We start from the raw sequence: 22,004 nt of genomic DNA, 5'->3' as shown, positions 1-22,004 counted from the left end.
AGGTTTGAAACGACACTCCACGACACGCACCAGACTAATATAGTGAGCGTGTACAAATGAGAGAGTAACGAACACAATAGGTATAATTTATACAAAAAAAAAATAACAAGTGCGGACCGCCTGTGGTACTGACTTTATCTAAACGAATATACTGTAATAGTACGTTTGGTATTTATACAGCATCGCGCCGCGTTTTAGTAATATGTTTCCAGCTTTAACGTGCACTTGTAGCCAGTATAGCGTAGGTAAAAGCTGAAAGCATACTAAATCCTTATAAAGCTGGAAAGTAGATGTTATTTGGTGGATGTAACGACTAAAACTGGTAATTAATGTTTAATTTTTATCAATAATATTTTATTTACAACTAGCAGACTTCGTCCGCGCAGAAACTCTGAATCGATACATTGCTTAGTATATAGGTCATCATCATCATCATCATTTTCAGCCGCTGGACGTCCACTGCTGGACATAGGCCTCTTGCATGGACCTCCAAGCATAACGATCTCAAGCCGCCAGCATCCAGCGGTTTCCTGCAATCAGCTGGATGTCCTCGGTCCACCTTGTAGGGGGTCGACCAACAATGCGCTTTCCGGTGCAGGGTCGCCATTCCAACACCTTGGGACCCCAACGTCCATCGGCTCTTCGAACTATGTGGCCTGCCCATTGCCACTTCAGCTTCGCGACTCGCTGAGCTATGCCGGTGACTTTGGTTCGTCTGCGGATCTCCTCATTTTTCCTCATTCGATCACGCAGAGAAATGCCAAGCATAGATCGCTCCATCGCCCGCTGAGTGATTTTGAGCCTTCTAATAAGGCCCAGTATATAGGTACATGTTGGTATTAGTATTCCTCTTAAATCACTCTATCTATTGTTAAAAACCGCATTAAAATCCGTTGTGTAGTTTTTACATAATACAGACGGCCGAAAGTTGTTGTTGTTTTTACTACGGTAAGACATACAAATTGCGTTTTTCTACTATGTAGTATACCCTACATGGTTGGTATCTCAGCTTTGAGTTGCATAACGGAGAGCAAATCCTTTTCAAAGTGAATTGCCTTTGATCGAATTGGATAGCGGTGTGGACTGTGGAGTGTGGAGTCGCCTTCTCTCGTCATTTGTTTAAAGCTCAGAACAGTCCCTCGGTCGTTCCGTATTTGCATTGGAAATGTTAAATAAACCAAGAGAAACAAACAAGTTTTAACTGGAGAAAATTTTATTTGCCAAATAAATAGAATTACATCAATATTTATTAAATGGACGCTCGCAATTTCATCCAGGTGAGTTTAATTTAGATATAATTTTACAATTACAATTTTTTTCAAACTCTATAGTTACTTTATTGTATGTATCTACAAAAATCACACGAATACCTACTCCTTAATTTTAGAGATTAGCTAAAGTTAAGCCAGACAGATAAATAATCCTCCAAAATAGTATGGTGGCACGGTATACCTATATATTAAAGTAGATTTGCGTTAATAAATTATTTCTACGAGTATTATTTATTTTGTACAAAATCACACCCATTTTGTTTAAAAGTCGAACAGCACATTACTCAGAGAGCTAGTTTTCTCTGTGTCTATTGGTCCATAGGGTTATTTAAAAAAAACATAGTTTATATTACAACCCCGCCGGATTCATATAAACCCCAATACTAGAGATGGAGCGGACGTGGCATGAATATAAAATACATTACTATCACATTACGAATATATTTCATCCCCAAGTTTTATGTAAATACAATAAAACGTAACATTGGAACTATAAAAAATATATACATATATATTTTAATAATAAAACGTTAGAGCTGTTTTTCGCAACTTATGTTGCGATATACATTTGAGGGAACATAGTAAAAAGTATTCTAAGTCTAAATCAATACATGTAAAAAATAATAAAAATTTTAATAAAAAAATACAACCGACTTCGAAACCTAAAAACGTACCCACTAAACTAAAAAGCTTAGTTTTGAAGTCGGTTGTATTTTTTATTAAATTTTTTATTATTTTTCAATTTTTAGTGTAAAATTTCATCTCAAACGAATACATCAGACCCTTAATGACAGTCACAACCCATCTTGGTACAAAATTCTCAGCAATACAAATGAATCAAGCCCAAGCACAAGGTAGCTACCGTAAACCGTTAAGGGGTTCCCTTAATTGACCTTGGTCTTCATCATCAGACCCCTAATAACAGATACAACTCATCTAGGTAGAAAGTTCTCATTAATACAAATTAATCAAGCCCAAACACAAGGTTACTCCTGTAAATCGCCGAGGAGTTCCCTCGTCTCTTTTATGGCTCCATCATCAGATCGATTTTAAACCTTCATAAAATTGTAGTGCTCAAAAGTACTAAATGGAAAAGTTTACGAACACACTAGACACCCATATAATTTTCGAAAGTTATCCTCAATTTTTCCAGGATTCCATCATCAGATCTTGACATGATGGCAATGGGACCAAATGGGGACTATACCGTTTCAAACAAAAAAAGAATTTTTGAAATCGGTCCAGGCGTCTTTGAGTAATCGGTGTACATACATAAAAAAAAAAAAATACCGACCGAATTGAGAACCTCCTCCTTTTTGAAGTCGGTTAATGAAGTGTCTCAAATTATTTGAAAATAACAGAGTTTCTCATTTGCTTGTTGTTATTTACACGACAGCTAACATAAACATCCTTTTTTAAATTTTTGTCTGCTTGTCTGTCTGTTTGTTCGGAAAAGTTAAACCGATTTTTATGAGACTTCCACTTGAAGATAGACGAGGTTATTGAGTAACATATATGCTACTTTTTATCCTGAAATAATCCATGATTCCAGCGGGATTTGTGAAAAACTAAATTTCACGCGGAAAAAGTCGCGTGCGACCGCTTGTTATAAAAAACATTATAAAAGAAAAATCTGGAATAATGTCTCTATCACTTGATAGAGCCACCGTTTAAATGAATTAAATACTATAGTTAGATAACGTTATTTTGGGTGGTGTCTTCCTGTTAGTACATTAAAGATGTACCAAAATAAAAGATTTGAAAAATGTATATTTATTAGTAGATGTATTTTTATTTGGCTGGTGGGAGGCTTCGGTCGTGGCTAGTTACCACCCTACCGACAAAAACGTACCGCCAAACGATTTAGCGTTCCGGTATGATGTCGTGTAGAAACCATTTCATACTACTCTTAACAAGTTAGCCCGCTTCCATCTTAGATTGCATCATCACTTACCATCAGGTGAGATTATAGTCAAGGTCTAACTTGTAGAGAATTAAAAAATAGATCCTACTTACTACTAAAATATCGTTACAAATTACAATAGTAAGATTAATCAACAATAATTGTTATTTATACATTTAACATTGAAACATTTGCTCGGCGAGATTTAATTAAACAGAAACATTTCGTTAATCCAACAAATATTTAGATGAGAAATTAAGCAATCTGCCAGGCGGTAATTCGATTCGCTGCGTAAATATTCGCCGTTGGGACATACGAGTGCTTGGGGGTCTATTGTTATGTGTTTAAACAGATCAAGAAACAAGACAACACGCTAGAAAACGGCTATATTAATGAGTTACTCCATCTTGATGGTTTTTTATGATAATAAATCATCATCAATCATTTTAATAATGATTTTATAATATTGAATAGTCTTACTCACATAACATATAAAGAAAGCAAGAAAGAAAGAAAATTATTTTATTTGGACACACACACACACATAATACACAAAAGACAACAAATACCTAAAACAAAAGAAAGAAATTTTAAAAATATAGTAAACTAATAATTTAAAGATATTAAACTCATGATTAAATTAAATCCAAAAAAATTATGTGTGTGGTACCAAAATAGAACGCTAAAGCTAACATTTGTCTTACCTGAGTAAGTGAGGTGAAAACGGCATTTATAACTCTCAAACTACGAGTAATATGCACACGGCAGTGCTCAGGCCAAGTTCCAGCAACAGGTCGCGTGCATGCCGTGCTCTATTTTTTTATAGCGAATTATTTTTTATATTTAGTAGCTACATAGCATTCAGCTCTTCTGACCGCCCGTCATAGGTTTTAAAGATTTAAAAATCGAATCAAAGTTTCGTCGTCATCAACCCATATTCGGCTCACTGCTGAGCTCGAGTCTCCTCTCAGAATGAGAGGGATAAGGCCAATAGTCCACCACGCTGGCAATGCGGATTGGCAGACTTCACACACGCAGAGAATTAAGATAATTCTCTGGTATGCAGGTTTCCTCACGATGTTTTCCTTCACCGATTGAGACACGTGATATTTAATTTCTTAAAATGCACACAACTGAAAAGTTGGAGGTGCATGCCCCGGACCGGATTCGAACCCACACCCTCCGGTATCGGAGGCAGAGGTCATATCCACTGGGCTACGGTCACGGCTCTTAAATAAATAATAATCAAAGTTTAGATCACCTAAACCTATTCAGTAGAATATTAATCAATCAATCAATCAACAGCCTGTATTCGTTAACTTCTAGACATAGGCCTTTCCGAGAGCGCGCTACCTCACACGATCCTCCACCTTCCTCATCCAGCCCTCTACCTTCTTGATGTCGTCGGACCATCTAGCTGGAGGGCGTTCTACACTGCGCTTGCTGGTACGTGGTCTCCACTCCAGAATACGTCTGCCCCAGCGGCTATCTGTTCAACGACAGAACATTAATACTATGGCCGACATTTTTATAAACGCAAATGATTTGAGTAAGAAATAAGAACTATAGCAAAATAATTGATAAAGTATAACTATAATGTCAACTTATGTTATAAACAATTTTCCTGTTTCACCTTCAACTAAAATAAAAGCTCGTTGTAATTACGACAATTGTCCGAATTCAGTTTTTCGCCAATCTCGCAAAAATCATGTTTTACGGGATAAAAAATAGCATATCCAGCTGAAATTTTAAACGAAGATACATAATAATCTATCTTCGTTATAAATTTCAGCGAAATCTGTTCAGCAGTTGCGGCGTTAAATAGTAACAAACATCCAAACAAACCTCCACGTTTTTATTATTGTAGGATTTCATGGGAAGGCCGGCAGCATAATAAAGTCAGTATAGGAACTTACTCAGTACAAATGATTAACTGTTACATAACAGTCGACATAATATATACTCGTATAAATAATTAATTTTTAATTATTGAAACTAAGCCACAAAATATAATCACAGTATCTCTCGTGAATTGCCATTTCCTGCGTTTATGTGATGATGGCATAATGAACACATCAGAGCTATTTAAACTGTACCTATCAATGTGCAGTGAAATCTACTCATCTGATATCCGTTAACACAAATGTAGCGAAGTACAAAATACAAATTCCAAGGTTTCAGCTAAGGCTAAAAATTATGGTTTTATTGAAATGATTTGGACTTTCAATATTATCACCATCATCAATCAGCTGATAGACGTCAACTATAGGTATTTTGTTGACATTTTCAAATATCACGATACTAAGCCGCCTGCATCCAGTGAATCCCCGCAACTCGCTTGATGTCTTCAGTCCACCTGGTTAACACGTTCGCTACGGCACTGATTTTTCTTGCGCGGTACGAAAACTTTGTTTGACTTCATACTAAAACTTTATGTGGTGAGGTTCAAGGTCCATCGACCTTGTATCTCTTGATGGCACTAGACGTACGAGGTCAATTGACCTCGTTCCGCAGCGAACGTGAAATGAAATGAAAATACACTTTATTGTACACCACAAAGACACATACAATACAAAAAAATAATGAAAAAAAAAATGCACAATAGGCGGATTTATCGCTAAAAAGCAATCTATTCCAGGCAACCTAAAAAACCTCGACCAACACTGCGCTTTCTAGTCGGAGGTCGCCATTAACTATGTGCCCTGCCTTTAGCCACGAAGTCGCGTAGCTGAAGTGGCAATATTTACTCAAACCTCAACATTTACCAAATGTGAGTTACCTACGTTTTGGGTAACAGGCGTCAGTCATAGCATCACTATCAAAGCCGGCACATAATTGCGAGCTACGCAGACGAGCTGCAGTCAATGATTACCCCGGCACGGCGTAATTAAGGATCGCGGCTAAACACCGGTTTGATGTTGATTGCTGTACGACTGAAATAAAACGTGTTACAGCCAAACACCCTGTATAAATAGCGGTAAAGATCGTTTGTGCAATATAACTTTTCTGTGTGAAATATACAGGATGTCCCGTAGATACCACGCCATACTCGTACTCCTTCTATAGAGGTGATAGCTGATATTAAGGTCTTCTAAAATAAAGAAATATATTATGTCACGTGAATAATAAAATAATTTAAGTTAAATCATAAGTTGAAAAAACAAAACTTACAGCGAAAATGACAAGTTTTTTTAAATTATTTCAAAAAAGGAGGAGGTTCTCAATTCAAGCCTTTTTTTTTCTTTCTTTTTTCGTGTGTATTACGAAATATCGTGAAAAGCTTGACGTACAACGATGAAATTTGGCAGAAAGGAGGTTTATTTACAACGGATGTAGAACGGATTTTGCAACAGGGTCGGATTAAGGAGGTATAAAGGTGGACGAAGTCGTCTTTTTTTTTTACAAGTTAGCCCTTGACTACAATCTCACCTGATGGTATGTGATGATGCAGTCTAAGATGGAAGCGGGCTAACTTTTTAGTAGGAGGATGAAATCCACAGTCCTTTCGGACATCGTACCGAAACGTTAAATCGCTTGGCGGTACGTCTTTGCCGGTAGGGTGGTAACTAGCTACGGCCGAAGCCTCCCACCAGCCGCACTGAAATAATTCAGACCAATTAGGAAAATCTCAATCTGCCCAGCTGGGGATCGAACCCAGGACCTCAGTTTTGTAAATCCACCGCGCATACCACTGCGCCACGGAAGCCGTCAAGTCACCGGCCACTTGTCTTAAATATATTTTCTGCTACAAGCGATAATTACTTGAGTAATATTCTAGAAACTTACACTTAGACTACAGAAAAATATTATGAATGCAATAATTTTAAAGCTTTACATTTTCTCTCTATTCAATATTTGCTGTTGGAGCAATTTGCTTCAAATGGGCCATACAAACTACTCTTTAAACGGTAAAACGGTATTGATAGTAAGTTGATTCCAAGCCTTTTCATATAAAAGTGTTTCAAACGGAACGATTGAAACGTCGTGTATTGATGGGCTCTGTGTAGATACAGAATCCATTTGTACATTTTGATTTTAAATTTTTATTAAGTTCTATCAATCTTATGATGACAAAATATATTTTAAAATGATATCAATATCATCAATAGGGTTGTTGTCAATAAAATAGAATATGTGTTGTGTTAAGGGCCTATACTTATTTTATCAGGCGATGCTTCTGCGCTCGCCCAAACCCCCCCGGTGACGCCATAGTGGTCTCACATGGAGCCATCAGCACTTACTCAACACGAAAAAAAAAAGTTATTTAAACGCTACAAAAGTAGTTTTTTTTTAGTTATTTGTAAACTGATTTTTGTAAACTGATTTTTGCTAAATTAACAAACTCCCCTTTTCTTATGTTGATAAAAAGTAGTGTTAAGTAATTAACCCTAATTATATTTCAATACTACGACAAAATGGTCGGCGAGTAGTGCAAAACTATTCGAAATACTGGTCGTTACTAAGCGAGTCACGTTCGCCGTGGATCTAATTTAACGTTTCTAAAAACTTCTAGTAGAATTTCAATCGCCGGATTTGTTTGTTTTACTACTTGATAAAGCCAAAGGTTTGCGGTGGCTTTTTCTCTAAAGTAAAAGATTTATTTAAAACAAAAATATAGTCATAGATATGTTTGATAACATAAATAGATTATATATAGATCTCACAGGACGAGACTTCATCGCAATTTTCGGGCATCTGCAAAGAGGATCTCTCTATGAGTGTCCTAGGTTGATCTTAGAAAGTAAGATACCCGGAAAACGTGCTCCAGGAAGACAGCGAAGAAAGTGGATAGATGATGTCAAATAGTGGACCAAGTTAACATACACACTGCTTAAAAATATTGCAAAAGACCGTTTTCTACATATGACCACCAAACTTCAGCTGGAAGAACGCACCTTCCTTAATGATAATGATGAGGACGAGACCAATTATTCTCAAAGCTAAGTTTTGCAAAAAAAAACAAACTGAGCATTTGCTCAGTTTGTTTTTACCTTAATTAGTAATGATATACCTTACCTATTAAATTAATCAAAGTAAGTATGAACAGTTTATAGTAACCGTATTTATACTCACGTTTTCTGACTTTAATATAGGTACCTCATAAAATTTAAACCAACTGAGCACAAATTTTGAAAATTTTAGTTTTTTTGGTAAAAAATTTGGTAATCAAACCTTTAAATGTTTCTATTGCAAACTTGAATTTTACTATCTTTTTTTAATTGACAGTCAGGCTTCGGCTTAGTCGAGTTTATTTGCCTTTATTTTGTAAAATTAACAATGACACTTTTGCCAAATAACAACAACATTTTCGCCTACAAATATTTTGACTTCGAATAAAATGTGCAAATTTTATAATATGAGTTATTGGGCACATGCTGTTGGAATATGTAGGCAGAGTTCGGCGATGTCAAAGTGGAAACAGGCGTGACATTTTTCTGGAAAAAGGAGGTATCAATGAGATATGCGGAGCACATAGAGTGCGAGCGATCACCGGCGCCTTGGTGCATACGAGATATTTTGCCAATTGATCGAATACTGAACATTGGTAACTTCTGGCGATACATTGTACTAATGTATCGCTAGAGGTTACCAGAGGTTAGGTATAAGTAAAAAAGCTTTGATCAGTAACAATATACAATCTTGTTAGTCATTTTAAACATAAAAATTAAAAATGTGATCATAATCAAAAAGTCCTAAAAATAATATGAACTCCCAGTTATTAATTATTATTGATTACGCAAAATCCGCTAAGCTTTAGAAATAAAGTTGGGACGCTGATAATAACCCGGTTTCCGCTAGTTTTTTTTACCAATTGACTGAATACTGAACATTGGTAACCTCTGGCGATACATTGTACTAGTAAAGCTTTGATCAGTACCAATATACCTTCATGTTAGTTATTTTAAACATAAAAATTATAAATGTGAAAGTTAAATCATCATCAAAAAGTACTAAAAATTATATGGACGATTAGTTATTTATTGATCACGCAAAATCGGCTAAGCTTTAGGATAAAAATTGGGACCCAGATAATGTAACGGACAAAACACAACACAGAAATAATCGGAAAAACAAGATATCATCATTCTCAACCCATATTCGGCTCACTGCTAAGCTCGAGTCTCCTCTCAGAATGAGAGGGGTTAGGTCAATAGTCAACCACGCTGGCCCAGTACGGATTGGCAGACGTCACACACGCAGAGAATTAAGAAAATTCTCTGGTATGCCGGTTTCCTCACGATGTTTTCCTTCACCGATTTTTGAGACACGTGATATTTAATTTCTTAAAATGCACACAACTGAAAAGTTGGAGGTGCATGCCCCGGATCGGATTCGAACCCACGCCCTCCGGAATCAGAGGCAGAGGTTATATCCATTGGGCTATAAACAAGATATAATCTGCGAAAATTAGCTATATAGTTGCAAGGGATGTTGACAGTTGAATAATTCGTAACGAACTGAGAGGTTTAAATGTCTGTTAAAACTGTCAGTTACCATTTAGCGTTATACGTTCCGTTGTTTGCCCAGCCAGTTTATTATTTTAAAATCTACAAATAAAATATACAATTGCGTCGCTTACAGATAATATCCCAGTTTATTTGTTAAAAACTGACTTTTAGGCGGACTAAGTCACGGGTTCCCGCTAGTTTTTTTAAAAAAAGGTTTTTTGTTTTAAATTAGTAGCTTGAAATATTATTATAGGAGAAAAATGTACTTTTTATAATAACATTAGAAGAGTTCTGACGATTTACATAAACTGAACTGATTTATTTTTGAAATATCCTGCGGCAATCCAGGTACCCAGACGCGTAATAGGGATATTGGCATACGAGGCATAAAATAAGTCTCAGGTGTAGTTGATAGCTTTTATCCGCCAAAACTGATAAAATATGCCTCGACCGGACCCTCGCAATATATTTAGCTTACGTTGCAAATTAACAAAATCTATAAATTGTTTTTATTGTTATAGTTTCAGTATGATATCGGATGTCATATATTTACTGAAACCTTTTTACTGAATGAATTCTAAGCCTCAAATTGTGGTTATGTAGTTATATATTTAAAAAAAAAACATCTTATTAAAGCTAAAATAGCTCAATAATTAAGAGGCCAGATTTATAGACTATTCAATTAGGCTCCATTCATATTGACGCAGAGTCGAAGCGAAGCTTCGTGACACGTGTTTACACTTTAATGACATGGTTTATTGAGCTTTTGCTCGATTTAATAAAGTAAAAACGTTAAAAAGTACATATGAAGATGCGTTACAACGCGCTCCTAGCGTTTAAGTTGAGCAAATAGGTATGTCATTTTTGGCAAAAAATACAGTATTATTAATAAATACACTATCATAGTAAAACATGGTCGCGACACTTCTCGGCCCTTCAATACATCCAATGTGAACGCAGTCTTAATTGTAAGGAAAAGGTTATGTTCAGAGACGTGTTTTTTAATATTGTCTATTTGTAATTAAACCTCCAATCATGATTAAATTTTCTAAAACCTAAAACATTAGGACGGAAACACTTTTATATTAAAAAATCAAGAATGGTATATCTGAAAATATTTACTACAAAATCCATAAACAAACTATTTTCAACGTAATATCCTTTCCTATTGTAATGATACTGCTTGCTTCAGTATATCTACTGGTGCAGTTCCAAATGTATTTTGCTATAAAGGACTCGACTCCAGTGAGATAGTATCATTTGCATGATTATGCAAAAAATAGCTTCTCCGTATGAGATATGTTGCAGTCAATGTACTTCTTGTTCTATAGAAAGATCTCAACATTACTGATATTTGTATACGATTGGACATTTTGCATAGATTCCTAACTAGCAGTCACCTATGGCATTCAGGTTTTAGTTAACCAAAAAATTACATCAAACAGCCTGAAAATGCGAATATCACGTTTATAAAATCATTATGTAATTAATATTTTTATGTTTCTACTTTCAAAAAGCTTATATATCTACTTTTATATAGTAGTTACCCTAAATTGTTTTACAATGAAATAGTTTTTTAAATATAAAGGCCTAAACTTACTACATATATATAAATGCTTGGACCTTTAAATTTGGAAACTATTTTGTTGTGAAACAATTTTATTAAGAAACGCAATATTATTTTATTTTATACGAACTTTAGCTTTTATTTCCCTTTAAACAAGTTAAGATTAAGTAAATTACCAAATAAATGAGTTGTCTGACATTATGACTAGACCGTATATTCTCTGAGTATTTTTAAGTATTTATTATTATCTTCCAATTAGATTTAAAAAAAAAATGTAATCCATCCCATGTAACCTTTATACGGCATTTAGTAAAATCTTCAGATAAGATAGTTTGTCTGTAACATGATATTCTTGGTATAAGGCACCTTTCGAAACTACTTCTATGCTTAGATAGTTTATAAAAATGTGAACTTCATGTTCATGCATACACAAAGTATTTGCAAGGTAACGAAATTGCAAACAAAATGTGCTTTTGTTTCTATCCACCCACCCTGTTACGTAGGTTTCATCTATTTGTTCCATATTTGGAGTAACATTGTTTAGAGAATATTGGGAGAACGAAACAAACTTTTTACTTCGTTTGTCATTCATAACCGCGTACGTGAAATTTTACTAATAAAAACCTTTTTTGCTCTAAATCTTGCAGCAATTTAATACGTGTTAATTTAAAACTTTAAATTTTGATCAGCACTGTAACAATGTTAAACGAACTTTTCTGTTCACTGCGTGAATGAATAAACGGAGATTTTGAAGAATTTTTGCAAGGTCGTAGCTCATTAGATCCACCCGGGACCGCTTGTTATCAACTAATCCACTACATCCTTATCTGACGTGCTGGATGCGTATTTTCGAAGTCTTTTTATTTTTTTGGTTGCCTAAACGTACTCACCAATATTACGAGCTCATACATGTTGGAAGTACTCAACAACGTGCAAGTTATAGTCTCCCCTAATTAAAAATACATTTTTTGTAAATATCATATTTATTGCGCAAACTCTGAAATAACCGCTGCAAAACGTGCAAGTCAGAATCGATAACATACATTTTCGCCAGCAACCATTTTCATAAGGAAACTAATGACCAGTGCAACATTGTTCAAATGGCAGGTGTTGGTCATTGTTCAGAACTACAATACCCTTAATTTACCAATAGCAATTTTCAACGTGTATTTAACCCCTGAATCTATGAAGTTAAACGTACCGAAACAAATTTGTAGCAGGTACACTGGGCGCTAAATTTATCTCAACGTGCTCTCTATGCCTGTGCATTGAAAAATGAACTTTTATTACTAACATAAATTTTCTTTTTAATCCTACGTTCTTGGCCAGTTTTAGGTTGCATTTTCATATGTAACACCTAGATACTTTAAGCGTTTAAATCAAGTTTGTTTTTAACCGAAACTTAAAACAATAGGGGAAAATGTCAGAATTTAAAATAAATTTGATTGGTTTAATTTAAAATATTTACGATTAAGATTTCAATGGATATTTCTGTTCAACAAGAATAATATTGAGTTTAGCTTAGTCGTATATCTTTTAATCCAATTCAATTCAATTAACTGCAGTACCTTTTAAACTAGTTGGTAAACTATTTGGTCAAAGGATAGCAAATGCATTTAGAGAAAATTGCCTTTGATCAAATTGGATGACAGTGCGGAATCCGCTTCACTTGATTAACATTGTATCGACTATTCGGGCTATTGGACTATTATTTATACTTTATAAAAAGTATAAGGAAGCCAAGTTTCCTAATAAATATTTTTAAGTTACAACTGTTTTTTAGGGATCCGTAACCAAAGGGGACCTGTCCGTCCGTTTGTCATCAGGATGAATTTCATGAACCGTGATAGACAGTTGAAAATTTTATAGATGATTTAGTTTTGTTGCCAATATACTAACAAATACTAAGAACCGAATATTTAAGCGGCTCCCAATACAATACGACAGAAGTTTTTTTGCCATTTTATAGAATTATGTAAGTACCTACGGAACTTTGTGTGTGACTCCGACTCCCACATGGCCGGTTATTTTAATTTTCATCAAACAATAATAAAATAATTTATTTGAAACTAATTGATTATGAAACACGGCTAAAACTCACGTGATATTAAGTCGGAGTACGCCCGACTAGTTTCGAACCCATATGGGAGATACAGTTTGGATCGTGCCGCGATGCAAGAACTAGCTCATGACTAAGGGCCCCATATGGGTTCGAAACTAGTCGGGCTTACTCCGACCTAATATCACGTAAGTTTTAGCCGTGTTTCCTAATTAATTAATATGAATAACACTCACCATAGTTTAAATTCAAAAAATTTATTTGAGACTTAAGTATAAAATAACACGATAATTAAGTGCGTGCTCCACCGAGCATGTGAAATATCTATGCATTAGTGCTCCGTAGAGACGCGTTTACCTTTTAATATAAAAAAGAAAGCATTTCCATTTTAAAGAGGCATTATGTTTGCACTAGTGGACTAAACGCTTGGCACGGTATAATGATTTGAATTTTATAAAAAAAAAAATGTATTTCATTTGATTAACATTTTATATTGCTAATACATTATTTTTTTTAAATATTTGATATTTAAGAGTTATAAAAATGTAATATTTGTTTTAAATTAAATACTAAAAAGTAATTATTACCACCATAACACCAACCCATAATAAATTATAAGTGGTTAGAAGAAGAAGAAGATAGTGGTTTGGTTTTTTTTTTTTGTTTTAAGCTCCATATATATTTTCCACTTTTTTACAAGGAGGCTCTGTTGTGGCGTTGTGTGTGTTGTGCCGATAAAATAGGCAATAACAAAAATATAATCTATAAAATTAATTGACCATGGAGCATTTTCCACAGCGTTTATTAATGAATTATGACATCGCCATCCTACAAAAGCGAGGTAAAATGTCGCAGTTATGGTCACATAGCTTACCTACCAAATTAAATGTCGACCTCACTGTCCTACTATAACATAACTATAACCTATACAAATTTATAAACGGTTAAAGTAAGATAATCATTACGAGTAAGCTCATTGGAAAATAAGACAACTTATATTTATTTACACGAAAATCTTTATATAGAAATGCGAAAGATCACATCATCAAGAAATCTCGAAAACTTGACGTACAAAGATGAAATTTGGCAGGAAGGTAGTTTACAGTTGTACAGTAGACATCTAAGGCCTTGGCCGCACTACGGTTAAACCGCTGTGGTTTTTACCTGCTACCTTGAAATCCATGCGGGTCGTTTCGCGTTATTTAATCGTGGTGTTTGCGTCTTAAGCGGTATCGCGGTTGTAGCGATTAATCGCTTGCTAAAAAAATCATAGTGCGGCCTCAGCCTAAGAACGAATTTTGCAAGAGGTTCGGATTAAGGTGGTCTTAGGTCGGACGACGTCGCGGGCGACCGCTAGTAAATTACACATGTAGGGTGGCATGCTCGTAGCAGTATCAGAAGGTGTGTGCGAGTGCAGAAGTTTTACCAATTCTAGATGATAGCGGGGCAATGGAATGACTATAATTTTATAGGCGTCTCCAGAGACGGTTGGATTTCACCTTCTAAGAACTTTCAGATGTACCTATAGATTTTGTGAGGTACATCCTAATCTTTCCATGGTTAGTTGTTTATAAAGATATCGGGAACTTCTGCCAGGTGGGACTATGGCTCGTTATTCGCAATATTGCTTAATCATTTTATTGACCTACAATTCATTAATATAAACGCAAACATTGCTATGAATTTATTATGAAACATGGTTAAAACTCACTTGATACATTGTCGGAGTATGCCCAACTAGTTTCAAAGCCACGCAGCACGATCCTGTTGATGTTTGGATCGTACCATGTTGCAAGAACCAGCTTATGACTAAGAGCCCCGTATGGGTTAAAAATTAGTCGGGCATACTCCGACGTTGAATCACGTGAATTTTAACCGTGTTTCATAGTAAACCAAACATTGCTATTACATTGTTCATAATTTCGTTAGCATAGCACAGCGCAAAAAACAACAAAACAATATAGACTTTGTTATAACAAAGTAACCTCTAGCTTTTATCATATTTTGACGGCCTCCATGGCGCAGTGGTATGCGCAGTGGACTTACAAGACTGAGGTCCTGGGTTCGATCCCCGGCTGGACCGATTGAGGTTATCTTAATTGGTCCAGGTCTGGTTGGTGGGGGGCTTTGGCCGTGGCTAGTTACCACCCGACAAAGACGTACCGCCAAGCGATTTAGCGTTCCGGTACGACGTCGTATAGAAACCGGAAGGGATGTGGATTTCATCCTCCTCCTAACAAGTTAGCCCGATTCCATCTCAGATTGCATCATCACTTACCAACAGGTGAGATTGTAGTCAGGGCCAACTTGTAAAGAATAAAAATAAAAGTAAAATGTTTTTCGTATTAACGGGATATTGGTAACAGTGCAAATTAGTTCTACACCAAAACTGTAATTATTAAACACAATGTAATCTAAAACATTCTAATTCGTACATCAAATAAACCGTGATTCATTCAGAACCAGTAACAGTTTGATATGTATTTCAATCTTGTACGCAAGCATACGCGAAATGAAATTATTAATTCCGTTTGCGAAGGAGATAATTTCACAAAATGGTTGCGTTGTTTGACTTTAATTAATTCGAGGCTTGTCAACGACGAATGTAATTTCGTGAACGTGTCTGACTGAGGTATGTTCTGCGTCACCGAAATAATCGTTAACGTTCATTTGCTTTCAATGATATGAGTGCATATGGGACTTCGTTACTCTGTCACGTATGTTACGGTATTCATAATAAGAATACAGTTATTAAAGTAAAACTTATTTACACGCTTGGATCGGGGAGTAAGCTGGTGAATATGTTACGATAAGTGTAATCAAGTGAGGTACTATAAGTGTAAAGTAGAAGAAGAAGAAGAAGAAATATACTTTATTGTACATTAAAAACAAAAATAATCAATAACTTATAATAACACTTAGAAACTAATGTACAAATGGCGGTCTTATCGGTAAAGAGCGATCTCTTCCAGACAACCACTGTGGAAGAGAAAAAAAAAACGTAAGCACCGATTCGGGTATACGTAAGTTGAGAGATAGAATTATATAAGTTTTATATCAGTCGTGTGCTATACAGAGGGTGCAATACAGAAGGTCGCGTTAATGTAAACGCGAATTTCTAAGGAATTGATACAGCGCCATCTAGTGGCACTACTGCACAACTGTTTCAATTCCATATAAATTCGCGTTTACGTTAACGCGAAACACAACGTCACAGTACCAAACTGCATATCAACGTCACAGTATCAAACTGCCACTAGGCCCCTCTGATGAGATCTCAGTCGCCCTTGACTGCGATCTGACTTGTCACAGATTTTTTTTTTGTTTTATTAAGCTGTAGTCAAGTACTGGTAATAATGCACTATTAATACCAAAGATTTACGAGTCGGTACAAGAGTACCGAGATATAGTAGTTGTTTGTTGCTGTTTAATTTTATAACTTTAATTAGAGAGATTATTCTCAGCATTCCATGGATTCACCGTGCGGATGCCGGGTCCGTCTTGTAGCAGAGAGAAATTTTCCGAGCAGACCATGGGACTTGTAACGCAGGTGTAAATTTTTACATTAATTAATTTAATTTTGTAAAAGATCCATATAAATCAGCATGTGTGCATTTTAATTATTAAAAGAACGTTTGAATCAAAAGTCATCATATTCAAAATTTATATTTTCAACTTGAATTGGAAATATTTTGTACATAAAAACCGCAACCATATCAGTTCACAATCCCCCAAAAAATGATAGATGTGAGAAGAGTGAATTTTAACAGATTTTGACTCGTGGAAATCAATACGCTCCCAACGCGCTGAGCCAAACGGAATCCGAACCATATTTCATGTAATGCTTTGGGCTACGTGATGGAAAATATTTATTTTGCTCTTTTGAAATCATATTTATTGTTCAACATAATGTTGTTTTATTAAAAAAGGATCCCTTAAGCCCACTCCTAAGGTCACAAATCCTGAGACCTGCTTAGTGTGGGCACCGAGAACATGTCGGGCAGGGGAGGTGAGTGTTTATTCATTCTAAATAGATCCCTCAACCCTACAATCAAGGTCACAAGTCCTGGGACATGCTCGAGGTGTTTCCCCTACAAAATAATGGTACAATCACTGCCGCTGATGGTACTATCACGGGGGTTGAGTGCGATAGCAACGGTAGGTAGGTCGCTACCACTCTTCAATGCGGGTTGGTGGGATTAGGGTGGGTGGATAGGGGTAATATTTAATCTAGTTACAATCACTATCGGATGTTCCACGAGAACGAAGTGGCGGGCGTTCGCATATGATCAATAGTTACGACGTTAAACATTATCAATAATTAAAACACAATACATTATTAATAATTACAACAAAATGTTATTGTACAAAATCACTAACGCGACTAGCAGCGTGACGGTGTTCACGTCAGTTCAACTGACTCAAGTCATCAAATACCCTCTTATTTATACCAACACTGATACCTCTCCTCCACAATAACTTAAATAATGAATCGGCCCGTAATCGAGCAACTTATAACAGTTCATAGAAATGACTGGGAACGACGACGGCTTAACATATACTCTCTAGGTTATTATATCAACTTGAAATTTAAGAAAAGCTCAATATTTCATTCCCCGAGCCAAAATCAAATAGGTTAACCCACCTATTTGATTTTATCTATTGTTATTGTGTCCAACAAGGCTGTTATAAAAAACAAATAGCTGTTTTTGTCTAGTAAAGGCACAATAAGCAAAAATTTAATATTGGTGAACGATTCAATATCTAACCATGTCGCATTTCCCCAATTGCAATCTTACAAGAACTAAACTTTGAGAGCAATTAGCATTAATCAATATGCCGGGGAAACTATATCAATCCCGTTTCAGTTCGGAGCTGCCGCAAATTCTTCTAAGTTGGGTGGCTGACAAATAGTCTACATCCTTTGTAACATCACTTAAGTCGGTGCGACTGCGAAGTGACATTCATTACTGTTCGACAAGCCATGTCTTTATTGTAACTAGAGAGTGGGATTCAATTAAACGAGGAAGTTAGCTTTGTTTAAATATACTGATTTTTTTCGGTTAGAATTTTATTTGAATACATTTTAGATGACTGTAGTATATTATGATTTTAATTGTTTCACGCTTCGTTATTGCTCTGTTAATGTGTGTTTATTCTAACTAAACTTGATTAGGCTCAGATAAATTATTTAGTAGGTTGTAAGAGCTGTGATAGTGAAGTGAATATGACTTCTGTCTTCGTCCTCCGGGCGTAGGTTCGTATCTGGTTTGGGGCTCTGGCTTGGGGTTTGCTCTTCTAACTTTTCAGTTATGTTCATTTTAAGAAATTAAATATCAAGTGTCTCTAACGGTGAAAGAAAAAATATTGTGAGGGATGCCGAGATTTTTTTAATTCTCTACGTATGAGAAGTCTGCTAATCCATTTGGCATGGGCCAGCGTGTTGGATTAAGGCCTTACCTCTCACATTCTGAGAGAAGACTTGTGCTCAACAGTGATCCGAATATGGGTTATTAATGATGATGAAACTATTATATTAATAGTAGAGCAATTTGTGACAGCGTTCGTCAAGGAAAGTACTAACACCATGGCCCTTGTTATTGAGAACCATAGTGTAGCTATATACCTACTTACTACCCAAACAACCCGACTATATCAGACACTCAGTGTAAAGGCAAATGTATCTACTAAATTTAGTTTTCTTCTTTGTACTTTTTATTTCCTTTATGAAGAACATTGCAGGAATATTATTTAAATAAAATCAAACTCAGATAAAATTCCCATTAGCCTAGCTTTACGAAAACATAATATAAGGCATGGCATTCAGTTAAAATGCGAGTTAGATAAATCTTCACAAGCGAGCTTCCATCCCACTGTACGGCTAGACCGAGGTGATATGTTACTGTTGCGGTAATTGCTTACCTACGACCAAATCCAATATCGAAGGTACAGGATCAGGACTGTTTTAATATAACAAACCTAATCGATAGAACCAACCATATGACTAAGAATAGACAAAGCTTACTAAGAAATCGTTTAAAAAAAAAAATCAGGAAAAGCTGTGTGCCTAGTGGGAGTTTTGAATATTTTTATACTGTTACAATCGGGTTAACGTAATCGCGAATTTATATGGAATTGAAACAGTTGTGCAGTAGTGCCCCTAGATGGCGCTGTTCCAATTCCTTAGAAACTCGCGTTCACGTTAACGCGATAGTACGCGATAATTAACATTAAAATAAGATTTGCAAATTATTTAATTTTCAGAATCAAAAAATAAAAGAATCAAAAAAACATAATTGGCGGATGAAGTCGCGGGTGTCCGCTAGTAAATTATGAGTATGCTTGTTTTTACGTGCTACGCAACGTCTACGTCGTAGGTGGTGTAGGACGTTGAGGAGAAAAGAGATGTCAATATTAAATTGAACATTTTGGAGGATAATGTTTAATAATAGTTAACCACTAGGATTGATCAGAGAAGGGACTGCCTCTTGATTAGCTTATATAGCTTCGGAACTCGAGGTATTGGGTTCGAACTGTGAAACTGTGAGTGAAAAAATTCTCTGTGAAAATTTCTCAGCTCCGAGTTGAGTTGAGATACTCACCCAACTTTCAACTCGTCTGTCGCCTCGCCTTGGGGAGCACGTTAAGTCATCAGACCCGAAAATTCTCATTAACATCCGATAGTGTCCGGTACAGAGTTAAACATTATCACTCTAACCCTTTTCCTACAAGGCCATTTAGTGGACCATAAAAAAAACTGATGATTATGAGGCGTATAAGGCATTAGACACCATGCCTTCGGGTTATTGAGCCAGGCCAAACACATTTATGTATAGGTTGCATTTTTCATAAACCCTGAGAATCAGTATTGCTCTGATATACTGTTATCTGGTCATTACCTATGACCAGATAAAAGTATCTGTTATACTGTTATCTGGTCATTACCTATGACCAGATAACAGTATAACAGGCACCTATAATATAACGGGCAGTATTATTATAGACCTACCTGTGATAAGGTTATCACAGGTAGGTCTATAAAAATACTGTCTTAAGAAATAGTAAAACTCATAAAACATATTTCATACTTTAAAAAGTTCTTCGATTTTCATCTTGCGGATGGTTTTATCAAAGACTATTGGGATTTTCAACTTCGAACATTAGTTCCTTTACTGAGAGCAATATTTTCCAATTTAAGTGACAAAGTGCACTTACAGCGGCTTGTCGGATACTAAAACTTTGCCATTTGATCGGCGTTTTCAGTAAAAGAAATCTATGTATAAAGTAAAATTATTTTTTAAACTTCGCCATGAAGTATAAATGAAATGGATATTATTATAATAATAAGTATAATTATCAAAAGGTTATTATTGTTTTCAACTTTATTTATAATCAATGAACAATTAGATTTTATTACTTGTATTTGTTCATTGATCAGAAATGAAGTTGAACTACCGTCATATTTTCTTAAATAACAAATTATTGTCATAAAAAAGGTTAAAGTTCAAGTTTTAAAGTTATGTTAAATATTGTTATGTTTGTAATTAAATCACGTCTCTCAAACGGTGAAGGAAAATCATCATGAGGAAACCTGCATACCAGAGAATTTTCTCAATTCTCTGCGTATATAAAGTCTGCTAATCCCCATTGGGTCAATGTGGTGTACAATTCGCCTATCCTCTTCCATTTTGAGAGGAGACTCGAGCTCAGCAATGAGCCGAATATGGGTCGATGATGATGAAAATTGTTTTACCAATATACAAATTCGACATTGATGAAATTAATATTTTAAATAGAATAAAATCACAAATATTTATTACGTATGTGAGGCTCGCTAGTAGATAATAGTATAAAAAACTCAAATGCAATAATACTGTTAGTCGGATAGAATAACACTATTTCTTTCAACCTGACAGCCGGGGCACTAATGTGAGAAATAATTGTGCACTACCCTAGAAGCAGAACATCTACTTCGCTTTAGTTTCACATGTGGCTAAGCACCGACAAAAGACATATGAGATCCACACCCGTATTACTTTAAAACCTACAAAGAATGCTATTTAAGGCGTAGAGAAACACTGTCGTCTTTCACAGTGTGTTTTATTTTGAGTCTTATGTATTGGCTATACAAGTCCAAATATTCCTTTAATTTTAACTAGCTGATCCGATAGACAATGTCGTAAGTTAGTTCACTTTGTATTTCATACAAAAATGTAATGTAACCTAGCAGCTCTGCTGTCAAACTATACTGACTTGACAGTGATTATTCCCCATACAAAATTACTTTGTTCTTCTGCGGATCTCCTCATTTTAATACTTACAGATAAATTACCCAATTATGAGTGTATATATGTGTGTATCGTGCATATGGAGGTTTGTGTACAATAATAATACGTGTATTGTATACGTACTAAACGTATGAATCAGAATAAAATTACTCCTTGGACGTGATTCTGAGATCGTTCTCAGGATTTTAAATCAGAGCTGCATGAAAATACAGCTAAAGAAACAAACGATTTATACTACAGTTCTAAAGAGAGTGAAAAATGTATTTTCTTTCACAAAGCGCAAAGGTAAAGAACATGAAATATGGTGCGGATTCTGTTCGGCTCACCGTGCGTTGGGAGTCTACGTATCGGTTTTCGTGACTCGAAAAATGTGAGCTTTGCTTGCTTTTGTGCTGCAGTTTTAAATGGAATATACATCGTCAGATTGATAACAGGAATGTGCATTTAAAAAAATCACTTTTAGATAT

This window comes from Bicyclus anynana, chromosome 1 (assembly GCF_947172395.1).
Source record: "Bicyclus anynana chromosome 1, ilBicAnyn1.1, whole genome shotgun sequence".
Taxonomy (NCBI): Eukaryota; Metazoa; Arthropoda; class Insecta; order Lepidoptera; family Nymphalidae; genus Bicyclus; species Bicyclus anynana.
This window is presented reverse-complemented; position numbering follows the sequence as displayed.